The 16,075-nt window shown below is 38.9% G+C and overlaps 1 long non-coding RNA gene across 1 annotated transcript in view; it reads left to right on the forward strand.

Annotated features, from left to right (window-relative positions):
* Nucleotides 1-1,246: 1,246 nt before the first annotated feature.
* Nucleotides 1,247-16,075, forward strand: part of LOC144581940 (uncharacterized) — a 52,977-nt gene continuing 38,148 nt past the window's right edge. Inside the window, exon 1 of the long non-coding RNA XR_013533421.1 lies at nucleotides 1,247-1,367. This is a non-coding gene — a long non-coding RNA (uncharacterized LOC144581940). The remainder of the gene's footprint in view (nucleotides 1,368-16,075) is intronic.

Below are 16,075 nucleotides of genomic sequence, written 5' to 3' on the forward strand. Positions count from 1 at the left end.
CAATGCCTCATGAGATACAATTTTGTCCAAAACCCAGTTACAAGCTTTGGGCCAAAGCCCTAGTAAAGAAAATTAAATCTGAGGGATCCAGAGGCAGACAATAATAGAAGTTAAAAGACACAGCACAGGTGAGTGTGGCTGGTTTCTACTGATTGAGCCAAGCTTTCCATTTCATGGGTAAAGGTCATGCTAGTATCCATGGCATAAATGAGGTCTAGGGAATTCAAAGGCTACTGACAGCAGGGGAGATAAGACATAATGGATAAAAGTCTCAACCCCAAGACCCCTCCCCTCCATTAACATGGGTGAAAGCCACTTTAACATCCGTGGGTGGCACCTTGTTGCGGTTGCCGGGACATGGGTGTTCAAGGAAGGAGGAAAGAAAAAGGAATACCTCACTTTTCCTCCCTCATGTACCCCAAGTATTTTCTAGGAAAAGAAGGGAACCAGGGATACCTACTCCCCTCTTCTATATGGGTAGCCATTCATCTTCAATCTGTATCCCTTTTGAATGCATCCTGAACCCCTGGGATCCCTTTGAAAAAAAGAAGTCTCCTTTTTTCCTTTCACCTTTTTTCGATCCCCTCTTCGAAGTTAGGTAATTGTGTCTCCGTACTATGGGACACTCCCATTGGATACATCCTCCAAACTAGGAAGAGTCAGTTTCACAAATCTTAAACTGGTTGGCTTAGGCTTGGACTCAGGGCAAGAGAACCCAGAAGGCTGGCATGCTGGCAAAAGAATAAGTTTTTTAATTTTTATTTTTATTTTACCAGTTGGGCTTTTGATGACCTTCTCCCTGTACAAACTGGTAAAAGGCCTCAGGATTTTTCAGCTCTCCTTGCCCCCACCTTGTTTCATTTTGATACATGTTTTCTTTTTTTTTCTTTCTTTTCTTTTTTTTTTTTTTTTGAGATGGAGTTTCGCACTTGTTACCCAGGCTGGAGTGCAATGGCGCAATCTCGGCTCACTGCAACCTCCGTCTCTTGGGTTCAGGCAATTCTCCTGCCTCAGCCTCCTGAGTAGCTAGGATTACAGGCACGCACCACCATGTTCAGCTAATTTTTTGTATTTTTAGTAGAGACGGGGTTTCACCATGTTGACCAGGATGGTCTTGATCTCTTGACCTCGTGATCCACCTGCCTCGGCCTCCCAAAGTGTTGGGATTACAGGCTTGAGCCACCACGCCTGGCCCTAGATACATGTTTTCTAATAACCTGGTTTGTCTGTTCTTGCCTTCAGACCATCAAACTCCAAACTGTCAGGCAACTGGAGCCTTGAACGACGGCCTCTTTTGCTGGGGACTGAGGGAGTTTTGACTGCTATTTTCTCAAAACAGCACCACCTGTCTGCAGGAAACAGTTAAGGTCAGTGTTCATTCTTATCCTAATCCTTATCCATAGTCTAACGGCAGTTGGATGTACTTCTTCAGTCGAGGAAAGAGACAGCCAAGTAAAAGGGGGTCTCTGGGGAATCCCCAACTGGCCTGCACACTGGGAGGATGGAACGGGGCCTCGGGAAGTTCACACTGTTTGCAGCAGGGAGGAGCCTGGCCCCTCCACTCCTGTTCCTGTGTGGTAATTTGGGATTTAGACAGTGAGATGAGGGCCTGTTAACAGGAACCCCTCTCACCTTGCTGTGTAGTTTTTCCTTTTTGCTCAGTTAATTCCATCCCCCTCTCCCAACGAGTCTGCAAACCTAATCTTTCTTGGTCATGTGACAAGAACCCAGTTTTCCTTCCAGCAATAGTTAGAGTTTCTGTTTGGGATGATGAAAATGTTCTGGAAATGAACAGTGGTGACTATTGCATTTGTGTTTAATGACACTAGTGTACACTTAAAAATGGCCAAAATGGTAAATTTAGGTTACATACGTTTTATAATAATAAAACATAAATGAAGACTCACACATTTATGGGGATGTGTGTCCAAAATATCACCAATACATACACATATGTGATCAAAATATTTGGAGATCACTGAGGGAGGGGGCTTGTTGAGCTTCACCTAAGAAATAAATGTAGAAGGTAGAAGTTCACAGGCTTTCAGTGCTACACACTTAGGGATGTCAGAGAGTCCAGAACTGAATGGTAACATAAAAGCTGTTTAAAGATTTCTTTGTAATTTTTCCAGGGTTGCCACTTTTGGTCATCCCTGGTTTATTTCCAATAGTGATCAAGAGTAAAAAACTATTATGACAAAAGAGCCTGTAGAAGCCGAAGGAAAATTTTCACTTTGCTCTCTGAAGTTTTGCTGAAAAATAAACTGACAGAAGGCAGAATAATAGAAGAAATGGCATATAAATTTGTTAGTGTACATGGGGGAAAATTGCAGTGATTACCCAATATACCAGATACTTAAATAACCTTATTTCAGAGGATGGGGGGTGAGGGGAGATGCAGAATACAGTTAGTTCCATTGAGGGGCAACAAATGATTATTGGGGAGAATGAATAGATCAGAGAACAGAGATTAATTTGTAAATGATTTTCTTTGCAAACTAAATGAGCCTGAGATACAGACACTATCTTGTTAAAGGGTCTATCCAGGTGTGGTTACATTCTTTGTCTTCTTTTCTACAGTAGATAATAAAATAACAGGGAAGAGAAAGAAAAACAATTGTTTTCCTTGGTGGAACACATGAAAACCCATCAGGTCTTCATGTAGATAGGAGAAACGTATCTTCCATCATCTTTTGACCTTTAATTTGAAGATCAAATTAAAGTGCCTTTAATTCAGAATACTCATTATACCAGGGTGCCACATTTTGAGGTGAAGTTCCCTGTGCTTCTTCAGGCCCTTGAGATTGTCTTCAGAAGGCCAGGGGAAACTGGGAATACTGCATTGTATGCCTTGGTCAGCCTTCAAGGAGGATGGACCCCTGTAATTTGTTTTTTAGGTCTATTATAACAAACTATCACAAACGAGGTGGCATAAAATGTTGGAAATAAAAGCTCAGAGTTGCAAAGGAAACGAGCACTCAAGCAAAGGATTTCTCAGCAAGGCAAATTTATTTCTGCAGAAGGGTGCTGCTCACAAGTCTGGTCACCACAAGAGCACACTAAACAAGGAAGGGAAGGAGTTTTTATCCTAACGCAGTTTGTCCCTGCTACTGTGTCTTGCCTCTATTGGGTGGAGTTGGACTGTGCAATCTAAGCTGAACTTGATTGGCTAACTTGAAGAGTGCAGTGGTGTGGGTTACACTGGGGAGAAGGACAGTTTCAATGGGAAGAGCTGTTATGGCAGGAGGGGTAATTTCTGTAGATTAGCACTGGCAGGAAAGTTGTTTACTGAAACCAGGGCAGGGAGGCACAAAGAACAAGGGAGTTTGGCCTTGAAAGTGAGGAACAAAGAATGAGAGACCTAAACAGCCCAACTCTTTGAAGAGGAATTCCTTCTTGTATCCGACATCAAATAAAAGAAATTTATTCTCTCATAGTTCTGGAGGCCAGCAGTCTGAAATCAAGGTGTTGGTAGAGCTGTGCTCCCACCAAAGGCTCAAGGAGAGAATTCTTTCTTGCTTTTTTCTGCTTCTGGTAGCTCCAGGCATTCCTTGGCTTCTGAGTGCTTAACTCCATTATCTGCCTCTTTTACATTGCTGTCTTCTCTGTGTCTATGTCTTTTCTTCTGTCTCTTATAAGGATACTTGGAGCTTAATAGTGCACTAGCGTAATCCAGAATGATTTTTATCTCCAGATAAAACTGCCTTTGCAGAAATTATGACAGTGAGAGAAATCTAACATAGCTGACTCCTTTTTTTTTTCTAACCTCACAAGCTAACAGTCCTGGCTGTTAGCTAACTATGGGAGGAAGTTAGTTTGTAGTTTAACCTTAAAGCAGGGATGATAATAGTCCCTTCCCAAAACAAACACCCTCCTTGTTTGGAGTTTAAAACTGCTTTTGTAAGACTAATGAAAGGCCATGAGTTTATAATTATAGTAGAATTATTGTAAGGGCCTGAATTCTGCATAAGTGATAACTAGCCTTTGCTTTTGCTCAGCAGTCCTGTAGGCTGGAAGTCACACCACTGGGAAGTTTTGTAACTTCCTCAATTGTTTTTGTAGGTAACATCACTATAAGGCCTAAGATTGGTATTTGAGACATTTTTCAGACTGTTGCTTTTGGGCAGCCCAACTGACACCATGAGGACCAGGGACTCACATCAAAAAGCTGATTCAACTAGTCCTGTTACCCCCCACTCAGAAACTGAGTGTACAAAGATAGTCTGGCTCTATCTATCTATCTATCTATCTATCTATCTATCTATCTATATCTATCTATCTATGATGGAGTTTCATTCTGTCACCCAGGCTGGAGTACAGTGGTGCAATCTCCGCTCACTGCATCTTCTGCCTCCTGGGTTCAAGTGATTCTCCTGCCTCAGCCTCCCCAGTAGGACTACAGGCACCTGCCACCATACCCAACTAATTTTTGTATTTTTAGTAAAAATGGTGTTTAACCATGTTTGCCAGGCTTGTCTCAAACTTCTGACCTCAGGTGATCCACCTGCTTCAGCCTCCCAAAGTACTGGGATTACAGACATGAGCCACCATGCCTGGCCTCTGGCCATTTTTAGGATTTTTATCTCCAACCAGTCAGAAGCATCCATTCTCTAGGCCTCTGTCCACCAAATTATCCTTAAAAACTCTAACCTCTGAGCTCTCTAGGAGACACATTTGAAAATAATCTGCTGTTTGTGATCATTAAACTCTTTCTTTGCTGAAAAACCTGCTGTTCTCAGTGTGTTGTCTTTTATGGGCCATGGGCAAGAAGAACTTGGTTGCCAAATACAAAGATCTTTAGTTAAATTTGCAAAGACATTTTCCAAGAAAGGTTATAATCACGAGTTGTGGGGATTAGGTCATGAACATGTCTTTTTCTTGAAAGGTAGGGGGACCCATTCAACCAACTACAAATCCCAAGATGTTAAAATGGTTTTGGTAGCTTTTCAAAAGAAAAGAGCTAAATATTTGTAACCAGGAATGAGTAACAGAGGGTCATATTGGGAATTGTGCCTGAACTTGAAATATGGCTGGAGGCTTAATTGGTCACAGGTTTGTACAGTCTTTTCCTAGAGTTAAAAAAAATTTTTTTCTAACTCTTGGTTGTCAGTCTTAAACAGTAGAACTACATGAATTTTTTTACCACAAAATTAGGATAAACTATGCTAATTACTACAAAATCTCAGTGGCTTAATACAAAAGTGTTTATTTTTTGTACTTATCACAATCTGTAGGTGGATTTAAATCATTCTATCTTTTGATACTGCAGCTTTTAATATGTGGCTTGCTTGATCACTGTGGAAGAGAAATGATAGCAGGGATGATTATGCAAGGATGATAGGGCCAGGTCTGAATATGGACAATACCACTTACCATCTCTATTCTACTGGCCCATATCAGTCACATGACCAATCCAACTGTGAGGAGGGTAGGAAATGTAGTTTCTCTGAATTCTCTGAAAGAGTTAAAGGGATTGATGACCATTTAACTAATCTCTGTCACAACCTTTTTAAAAAAGGTCTCCCTTGGGGTTGATCTTTTCATGGAGTATCTTACTACAGTTCTCTGGATTTTCTGATTTTTTGAATGTTAGCCTGTCTTGCTAGGTTAAGGAAGTTTTCCTGGATGATATCCTAAAGTATGTTTTCCAACTTGGTTCCCTTTTCCATGTTTTTTTCAGGTACCCTAATCAGCTGTAGGTTCAGTCTTTTTACATAATCTCATAGTTCTCACAGGCTTTGTTCATTCCTTTTCATTCTTTTTCCTCTAATCTTGTCTACCTGTCTTATTTCAGCAAGGTAGTCTTCAAGCTCTCAAATTCTTTCCTCTGCTTGCTCTATTCAGCTATTGATACTTGTGGTTGCATTGTGAAGTTCTTGTGTTGTGATTTTTGGCTCCATTAGGTCATTTATGTTCCTCTCTAAACTTGTTATTCTGGTCAACATCTCCTATCATGTTTTATCATGGTTCTTAGCTTCTCTGCTTTGGGTTAGAACATGTTCTTTTAGCTCAGTGAAGTTCATTATTACCCACCTTCTGGAGCCTATTTCTGTCAGTTCATCCATCTCAGCCTCAGCCCGGTTCTGTGCCCTTGCTGGAGAGGTGTTGCAATCATTTGGAGGAGAAGAGGCAATTTGGCTTTTCGAGCTCTCAGTGTCTTTTCTTTGATTCTTTCTCATCTTCATAGTTTCAGTCTTTGAGGCTGCTGACCTTTGGGTGGGTTTTTTGTGGAGACCTTTTTTGTTGTTGCTACTTTCTGTTTGTTTTTCTTTTAATAGTCAGGACCCTCTTCTGCAGGGCTGCTGCAGTTTGCTGGGGGTGCACTCCAGATCCTATTCACCTGGGTCCATCCTACACCTGGAGGTGTCACTCCTGGATGCTACAAAACAGCAAAGATGACTGCCTGCTCCTTCCTCTAGGAGCTCCATCCAAGAGGGGTACCAACCTGATGCTAGCAGGAATGCTCCTGTATAAGGTATCTGGTGACTTTTGTTGGTGGGGTCTCGCCCTCAGGAGGCAAGGGATCAGGGACTCACTTAATAAACCACTCTGGCTGCCGCTTGGCAGAGGGGGTGCGGTGCACTGCAGGGAATTCCACTGGTTGGGGACAGCTATGATTCCTCAGAGCCAGCAGAGGGAAAGACTTAAGTCTGCTGATCCATGGAAATGCTAGCTGCCCCTCCCCACAGGGGCTTCATCCCAGGGAGATCAGAGTTCTGTCTATAACCCCCTGGATGGAGTTGCTGAAATTCCCATAGGGAGGTCCCACCTGGTGAGGAGGGATGGGTCAGGGTCTGGCCTAAAAAGGCAGTCTGACCATGATCTATCACAGCTACTGTGCTGTGGAGAATTCATCCTGGGTCCAAACCACCCAGTCTTCCTGGTACCAGTAGGGAAAGCAGCAGACTGGAGCTGCAGGGATGGCTGCTGCACCTCACCCTGGGAGCTCAGTCTTAGGCAGCAGGCAGTGGCAGTGATGACTGCCGCCCCTCCTGCCAGGAACTGGGTAGTCTTAGGCAGTCTGCAGCAGAGTGGCAGCCAAGAATCTGCACAGCTCTGTGCTTGGGACCCAAGGTCCTGGTGTAATGGGCTCACGAGGGGATCTCCTGATCCACAGGTTACACAGATCCATGGAAAAAGCATGGTTTCCCCAGTGGAGTAACACAATCACTCACTGCCTACCTTGACTGGGCTGGGAGTTCCCCTCGCCCCATGCTGCTTCCTGGTGGGCCATCACTCACTCTGCTTTTTCTCACTCTCCATGGGTTACACCAACTGTCTGATCAGTCCTAATGAGAGAACTTGGATACCTCAGTTGCCAGTTCAAGATTCACTAGCCATTTTCTTTCTTCTCAGTGGGTGCCTCCAACTGCAGCTGTTTCTAGTTAGCTAGCTTGGCCCTTATCCCCCAGGGATAAGACTTTTTTTTTAAAAAAGATTATGTCTATAAGGTAGATTTGTAGTGGTGGAATTAGTGCATCAGAGGATTAGCCTTCTTAAAACAGACTCTTGAAATATAATTATATCCACAAATTATTTTTCCCAACATTTACATTATGAGATAAAGAACAAAAACAGAAAACTATACACATGCAAGCATAGTTCATTTCTCATTTATTTATTACAAAGCGAATACCAGTTTACATACATTAGCATTGCTCCAGATGTGCCTGTAATGTGCCCTCCCAATCACTATTTCATTCTTTCCTTGCAAAGGAAACCACAATCTTATTTTTTGGAATTTGCTTCCTTGCTTTTATTTATAGTTTTACCATTGAAGCATATATCCCTAAATACTAAAGTTTGGTTTTGTCTGCTTTTAAAACTTTATATAAATGCAGTCATATCATGTGTGTTCTTTCGTCTGTGTTCTCATGTTTGATTTTACATTTGTAAGATTCATTTATGTTGCACATAGCTGGCAAATTGCTCATCAGTATTTTGTTTCCGAATTGTACATGTTCTGTGCAGCAAGTGCTAACTTGTAGCTCATTTTAAATAGAAAATTACTTTAAATAGAAAATAAAAGTATGCTGTAGCACTCCCATTCCACCTGTTTTCTTAAATGGAACTAAAGCAGTAATTACATATATTGTAAAATGCTTACAGTATTGCCTTCTGATCATCAAACAATAGGAGCAGTGGTTAAAAAGCAATTGCATTGCAAGCAGTAATACACTGCGCTTTTCTTCTTTGGGCACTCTTCAGCTTTTAAAAGAGTCTGTGTAAGGTCTGACATTTTAACAGTTGTATTTGGACTCACTGAATTTGATTACATTGTTTAATATGTTGTAATGAGATTTAGGGATATAAATATAAAACCTTCCTATGTAAACATCAGCCAAAATAATTTGTGTAGTAAGATACATATGTTTTATGAAAGCTGGGTATTAAATATCAAAAGACATTCCACAACAAAACATTAGCCAGTGAGATGTTCTGAGAGCTATGATTATGGATGACTCATTTTAATTGTATAGTCATTAATTGATTAAATTCTGGTATTGGTATGTTTACTATCATTGGGTAGTTTGTAGGAGCAGTCAATTTTACATTGCAGACATGCATGTGCTATTTCATAATGAAGCTAGTTCCTTCTCTACCTCTATTTTCCTTAATCGCCAGAGTCCTTTAGCCTACTTACAAAATAGGAGCAGTGCATCTTGAGATTTTGTTACTTTTGTTCATCTTTGGGTATCTGGGGAGAATTGGATACATAACTCTAAGGAGGAAAGTTGGAACCAGGAACTGCTGCTACATAGCATTTCACATAAGTTTTCAGGAGCAAACCTCTATTTGACTGATGGTACATAGGAAACATCAACAAATCACATTTCTCAGTGTTGGTAGATTGAAATAAAGCACAAACATGTCCCGTTGGTTCTATTTCTCTGGGGAACCCTGACTAATACATCAACTCATGAAGACTAAAGTCTCAAACACAGGAGTTATCTGAGGTTAGTATCTGCATGTCCATGGCCAAAAGCCTCCAGCCAATGTCAGTAACCACCCAGTAAGTTGATAGGATGAAATATCATCATGCTTGAATAAATTTCCCCAATTCATTAACTATTATAATAACACAAAAATGATTTAAAATAGTTTTCCCTTCCACTTAACGCAATTTTTTAAAGATTACAATAGACAGTGATGCTTCCTGTAAGGCCAGAGATCTAATTTCCTTTATGGTTTTAAAGAGTGGATTGTTTTAATGTAGAAGGAATAGCATTTTTTGACAGACTCTGCTGAACTACTCTAGGCTGAAGGCTGTCATATCAGGTAGCTTTAACAGATGATCACAATGCCTGACACATTGAACCCATGTGCTAAATCTTTCTAAAGTGAATAAAAGAAGATTGTGGCGATCTAGGGAGAGTGGAGGTTATGAGGTCAATGTTGTTTGATGAAACTTGTCTCTAGCTTATCTCAGAAGCTACTTCCTGAGCTTGACTGTTCAAAAATGTCAAAAATATACCCCCTATAAATGTAAAAATTTTACATGTTTGGAAGAAATGGGGTGGATGCGGGGTTCTGAATTGCAAAAAGTTGATATTACATGTTTTAAAGAAACTTTCAAGAGTAACTTGGGTTAGGACTAGCTCATATGGAGTTTCCTCCTAATAGATGATGGGGGCTGGTGGCAGGGCTTGGTGTAACTCAGGGAATTTAATTGGTTTCTGTGGTCCCTTTGCTATGGTTGATGACCAGTGAAAACTGCCAGATAATACACAGAGTGGAGGCAATTCCCTTTCTTCTCCAACAATTGCCCTCAGTCTCCATCAGAGCCTCCCAGAATGGGGTCATTACCCTTCTTTTCCCCAATACTTTCTAATTTCCTCATGTCAAACATCTAACAATCTAGGAAGCAGATATGAAAAGTTATTTACTAAAGGGTCAGATGTACCTCAAAAAGAGTAGTTCAGTGAAGAGGGAACCATGCCTATAACTTATTGTATGCCCCTGTGCTACATATTGCCTTATTGATTTAGGCATTTGAAAGCAGAATAATCCAAATGGGCTTTCTCTCTCTTTCATCCCTGCTCCTCTTCCTGGGGACTTCTACTAAAAATACAAAAATAAAATAAAATAAAATAAAAAATTAGCCAGCTGTGGTGACACATGCCTGTAGTCCCAGCTACCTTGTAGGCTGAGGCAGGAATGGCTTGATCTCGGGAGATAGAGGTTGCAGTGAGCTGAGGTCATGCTACTGCACTCCAGCCTGGGTGACAGAACAAGACTCCGTCTCACAAAAAAAAAAAAGGAAAGTTTTCAAGATGAGAAGTGACCAAGATGAGTAGAGACTACTACTTCCTTATCAGTGTAACTTCATCTCTACTTTCTTATTTTTTCTAGATAAGAATCATTAAGATTCTTAAATATAAAATTCCACTCACTTCCTGAAAGCCCTCAACACTCAGCAAAATCTCACTTCCTTACACTCTTTTCAAAATTACTTACCCTGAGCCCAAATCCTGTAAGTCCTTTCTGTTGCCCTCATAATAAGAAGACCCGTGTCCTTCATGATAAACATTCTCCCTCCTTGTAACAAATCAATAATTCCAACATGCTACAAGGATGTTCTTGGTGGTCTTTGGCTGAAGGGCATTGCCAATACCCTTGCTCTAGGTCTTGCAGATATTAGGGGAGGTTCTGCCTGGAATGTAGATTCTAATTCCAGTTTGGCTTCTCCACCAGCTGGAATTGTTACCGCTTCCTCACTAGTCACTAAAGGACCAAGCACATGTCTCCAAGATCATTATTAATCTCATCTCAGACAGTACAAGAGGAAAGGCATTTTTTTTTCTGTTAAAATAACTTTAATGCTGCTCCTTTCCTAGTGAAATGATAATGTTGGTGTTACTTAATTGTTCCTGGGAGAATGTAATAAATAATGCACCAATAAAATGTTAGTCACTATTATAGTTGTTGAGGATATAGTGATAAATAAATGGACAAAAATCCCTGTGTTCATGATGCTTACATGCTTTGGAGTGTTAGGACCCTTTCCTGTGTCTGGCTTATACTAAGAGTCTCTGCAAAGAGCTGTGCCTTAGTCATTTGGGATTGTAACATCAACTCAGGGAAAAGTATTTTGATGACCAGTCCTCCTTGTCCCATCCTCCTCCCCTTAGTTCTCTGCCTTATTGAAGACTGGGGAGGAGAGTTTAAGTTTCAGACACACAAAGTAGAAGGCTACATCTCTAAATGTAGATGCATATTTTGTCTTTATAGTAGTATAGAGTTTGCTATCAGCAACATGTATTTGCACATAATTTATTAAATTAAAAATTGCTTTTAAATTAAATATGCTCACTTTAATCTCCAGCATTTTGCTGGCACTAAGGAAATCAATTTTTCTTTGTAGTTACAAAAGGTAACTTCAGTATTAGCACCAGTAAGCCTGTCCCAAAAGCTAATATAATAAAATCCAAATTTAATTCAATGTGACAAATTTGTATTAAATATCTTCTATGGGGAAATATAGTGTCCTTCTTTTATGAATGTTAAAATGCTTTGCAAATATTAGTGGGCATTTTCAAGATAATGTCTAGATCTGATCTCAATAAACTTGCAGCATACCATATATATAGCTTACTATACAGATGTACATAAAGCAACATTTTTAGTAATGACTCATGTTTAATAGTGTCTGCAATATGGTTTCTATTAGAGCCCTAGTCCTCATCTGCTAGTAACTTTCTCTAAATTTAATCTTTTGGCTTGAAATTTTCCATGCCTTGTTTAAGCTAAAAGGTATTTTAAGAATTATCTTACCCATTTTTGAATTGCATTTTAGCCTGGGCGGTGGAGCAGGATTCCCGTTCTCTCTCCCTCTTTCTCTTCTTCCTTCCTTCCTTCTTTCTTCTTCTTTTTTCTTTCTCTCTCTTTTTCTTTCTTCTTTTCTTTCTTTTTTTCTCTTTCTGAAAAAAAAATACTCCTGGGCTTTTCCTTCTCCATCTGTAAGATGGAATTTGTGATTTCTGCTTGAACTATCTCACAGGAGAAATGGATGAGGAATTACCCGTCACCCACTTTGCAGAGGAGCCCCATTGAATCATGATTTAGAGCCTGGGCTTTGGGATCAGAAGGATCTAGGGTCAAATCCCAGCTCTGTTGTTTGGTTATATCATGTTAGACAAGTTTCTTAACCTGTTGAGAAAGTGGGGACACTCACAGTAGCTACTTCAGAGCATGGTAAGGAATAAAATGAAAGGATGCACAAGGAGCCCTTAGATTATGCTGATATGCACACTCCAGGTATTAGCTGGAGCTTTCACTGTGTACCCTGCTGCCAGGGAGCAAACAGGAAGAAAAGCCCAAGTGCAAATGTTTGTAAAAAAAAAAAAAATTATCTTTTAGTTTCAGGGTAATTCTCGCTATCACATATTCCTCTTCTCATTTCAATGTAGGCGAGAGAAGAAAAAAGAGGAAAGATTGAGGTAAATGGATATGCTATTTGTATGTTCGACTAGAACCATAAAAAGGCCTTTATAACCTATACCTAAGATCCTGTCATCCAGCTCGTTTCCTAAAGTAACTGGAGTACCACACTTGCTCTTATCTGGTATGCTTTTGTTGTTGTAGCAACTAGTCCTCTGCATGGAAACAGAAGATAAAAAGATACTTAGAGATTAGATTCCCACGGCATTGAAAGATGTGTGTTTAATTATTGTGAGGAATTACACACAATGCCCTGTTTCTGAGGCTTTTGGGTTGGGAGTTCAGGCCTCCATCATGTTCTTTTCCTCCATCCCTTCCCTGCCCATGGAGCAAATGCAATATTATTTTAGAAAATTAAAGGTGGTTTTTATTGGAAAATATCAATAATTATAGCTTTTAAGGTGTTTATATTGGAAAAGATGTCTCTCTGGATTTAGTTCTGATAGTCACATTGTCAAACGAGTCTCAGAGGTGTCCTACAGATAATTATTTTTTCATAGCAAATCTAGAATTGTAGTGGTAGGTGCGCCCTTCCCCTCTTAACAAAAAATAGTGAGCATGCTGCCCTCATAGAGGTCTTTGGCAGCCAAAGTGTGTTGTTATATAAGAATAAAGGGCCTTCTTGAGGTAAAAAAAATTAGGGGGAGGTAGAAATAGAAATTCTTTTTGAGATCATACAAGAGAAAATGAAATACCCTTTATCTTATATTCTCATATGTCATAAATCTTCACCTAACACTTAAACTCTATTCCCATCTTCAGTGTCGTTAGAAAGTCATCACTTTGGAAATTCTGTTGTTTGATCTTTATGTAAAAACAAAACCAAAAAAACTCATCAAGGTATCTAGAGGGCCTTTAAAAAGATGATATCTTAAGTATATCCTCTTTCTAAAAGCATACCTATATATGTGTATATGCATAACTGGTTTGTGTACCTGTCTGTTCTCTTTCTGTGTCTCTTCCATGAAGACAGATACATATACATCTGTGTAGATTCGTAATTCCCCGCAAGGAACAAAGGGAATCTCATAATGAAAAACAACATTTTTCATGGACCCACGCCAAGGTACCGGATCCTTGTTCTTTTCCAGTTGATTTATCTTAATGATTCTCTGTCAGGCAAAAGTCTTTATGAATTTTGCATAATGTCCTATTCAATTACAGCAGCATGCTTGCCTCGGGTTTGCAAGGTTAAGCTTGAGATGATTTTTCCTCTAAGAATCTCTCCCATATTCAGTGACAAAATGAGATCAGTTACTGTTGGAGGAACATGATTAACAAAAAAGTTTTACTTTTTAGAACTTGTGCTTTAAAAAATTCTGCCTGGACAAGTTTTACCAATTTTGTTTAAAATCCATACCTAGTTTTTCATTTCTTTCTTCAGTTCAGCTACATATAGATTTTAGAACTGTGCTTTGAATTAGTTTTATGCTTAAGCAGACAGACTACATTGCCAAAATGTTCTTTCTCAGCCTAATTTTTCTACAGAGAAGCATGGACAGAGCTCTGGATTGGTCTGTAAATGCACTATCTGATAAAACTTTCTGTGATCAAATATTCTATAATCGTTTTGCATGATATCTCTATCCACTGCAGCTGCTGGGCACTGAAAATATGGCCAGTGTGACTGAGAAACTGCATTTTGAATATAATTTAAAGTTAGTTAATTCAAATTTACATAGCTACATATGGCTAGAGGCTACTCTATTTCACACTGAGGTCTATAGAATTAAACCCATTAAAATTTATTTAAAAATTTTAATTCATATATAATAATTGTACATATTTATGGGATTTTGATACATGCATACAGTGTGTAATGATCAGATCAGAGTAATTGGGATATTCATCATTTCAAATATTTACCATTTATTTGCATTGTGAACTGTCAAAAATCCTCTCTTCTAGCTATGTTGAAACATACAATACATTATCGTTAACTACAGTCACCCTATAGAACACTAAAATTTATTCCTCTTATTTAACTATAATCTTATGCCCATTAACCAGTCTCATTCTAGCTCTACCTTCACAGTCTCTGGTAACTCTTTTAGCTTCCACATATGAGTGAGAACAGGTGGCATTTGTCTTTCTGTGCTTGACATAGTTCCCTACATAATGTCCTCCGATTTCATCCATGTTTCTATGAATGACAGAATTTTGTGCTGCTTTTGGCTAAATAGTATTTCATTGTGTATATATACCACAATTTCTTTATCCATTCATTTGTTAATGGACGCTTAGGATGATTCCATGTCTTGGCTATTGTGAATAGAACTGCAATACACATGGGAGTGTAGAGATCTCTTTGATGTACTGATTTCCTTTACTTTTGACATATGCCATTAGTGGGATTGCTGGGTCATATAGTAGTTCTCTTTGTAGTTTTTTTGAGGAACCTCCACACTGTCTTACATAGTTGCTGCACTAATAGACATTAACAGGGTAGGAGTGTTCCCCTTTCCCCGTATCTTCATTTTTTTTTGTTGCCTTTTTGATAATAGCCATTTTAACTTGGGTGAGATGATATCTCATTGTGGATTTTTATTTTCATTTTCCTGATGGTTAGTGATGTTGAGAATGTTTTAATATGCCTGTTGCCCATTTGTGTGTCTTCTTTAGAGAAATGTTTATTCAGATCATTTTCCCATTTTAAAAAATCAGGTTTTTTTTTTTTTTTTTTTTGCTGTTGTGTTGTTTGAGTTTATTATATAGTGATCATCACATCTCCCCTGCTAGGTAAGGATGAGTTCTTTATATTAATATATTCTGGATATTAATCCTTTGTTGGAGAGACGTTTGCAAACACTTTCTCCCATTATTTAGATTATCTCTTTCCTCTATTGATTGTTTCCTTTTCTGTCCAGAAGCATTCAAATTTGATACACTCCCGTTTGTCTCTTTTTGCTTTTGTTGTGTTTGCTTTTGAGGTCACACTAAAAAAAAAATCTTTCCTCAGACCAATTGTGAAGCATTTCCCATTTTCTTCCAGTAGTTTTATAGTTTCAGATCTTAGATTTAATTATTTAATCCATTTTGAGTTGATTTTTGTATATGAAGAAAGATAGGGGTCTAGTTATGTTTTTCTGCATATGATATCCAGTTATCTCAGCACTGCTGATTGAAGATACTGTTCTTTCTCCAAACTATGTTCTTGGCTCCTTTGTTGAAAATCAGTTAGCTGTAAATGTGTGGGTTTATTTCTGCATTTTCTATTCTGTTCCATTGGTTGGTGCATCTACTTTTACACCAGCACCATGCTGATTTGGCTACTATAGCTTTATACTGTATTTTGAAGTCATATAGTGTGATGCCTCCAGCTTTATTAACTTTTGCTTAGGATTACTTTGGCTATTCAAGTTTTATACAAATTTTAGGATTTTTTTCTATTTATATGAAGACTATCACTTGTATTTTAATGTAATTGCATTCAATCTGTGAATTGCATTGGGTGGTATGGACATTTTAGCAATATTAATTGTTGCAATCCATGAACATAGAATATTATTTTTTATTTTTTGGTGTCCTCTTCACTTTCTTTCATTAATGTTTTATAGTCTCATTGTAGAAACCTGTTACCTCTTTGGTTACATTTATTTCTATGCATTTTATTTATTTTATAGCTATCATAAAT

The sequence above is a fragment of the Callithrix jacchus genome, chromosome 3, assembly GCF_049354715.1.
Source record: "Callithrix jacchus isolate 240 chromosome 3, calJac240_pri, whole genome shotgun sequence".
NCBI lineage: Eukaryota > Metazoa > Chordata > Mammalia > Primates > Cebidae > Callithrix > Callithrix jacchus.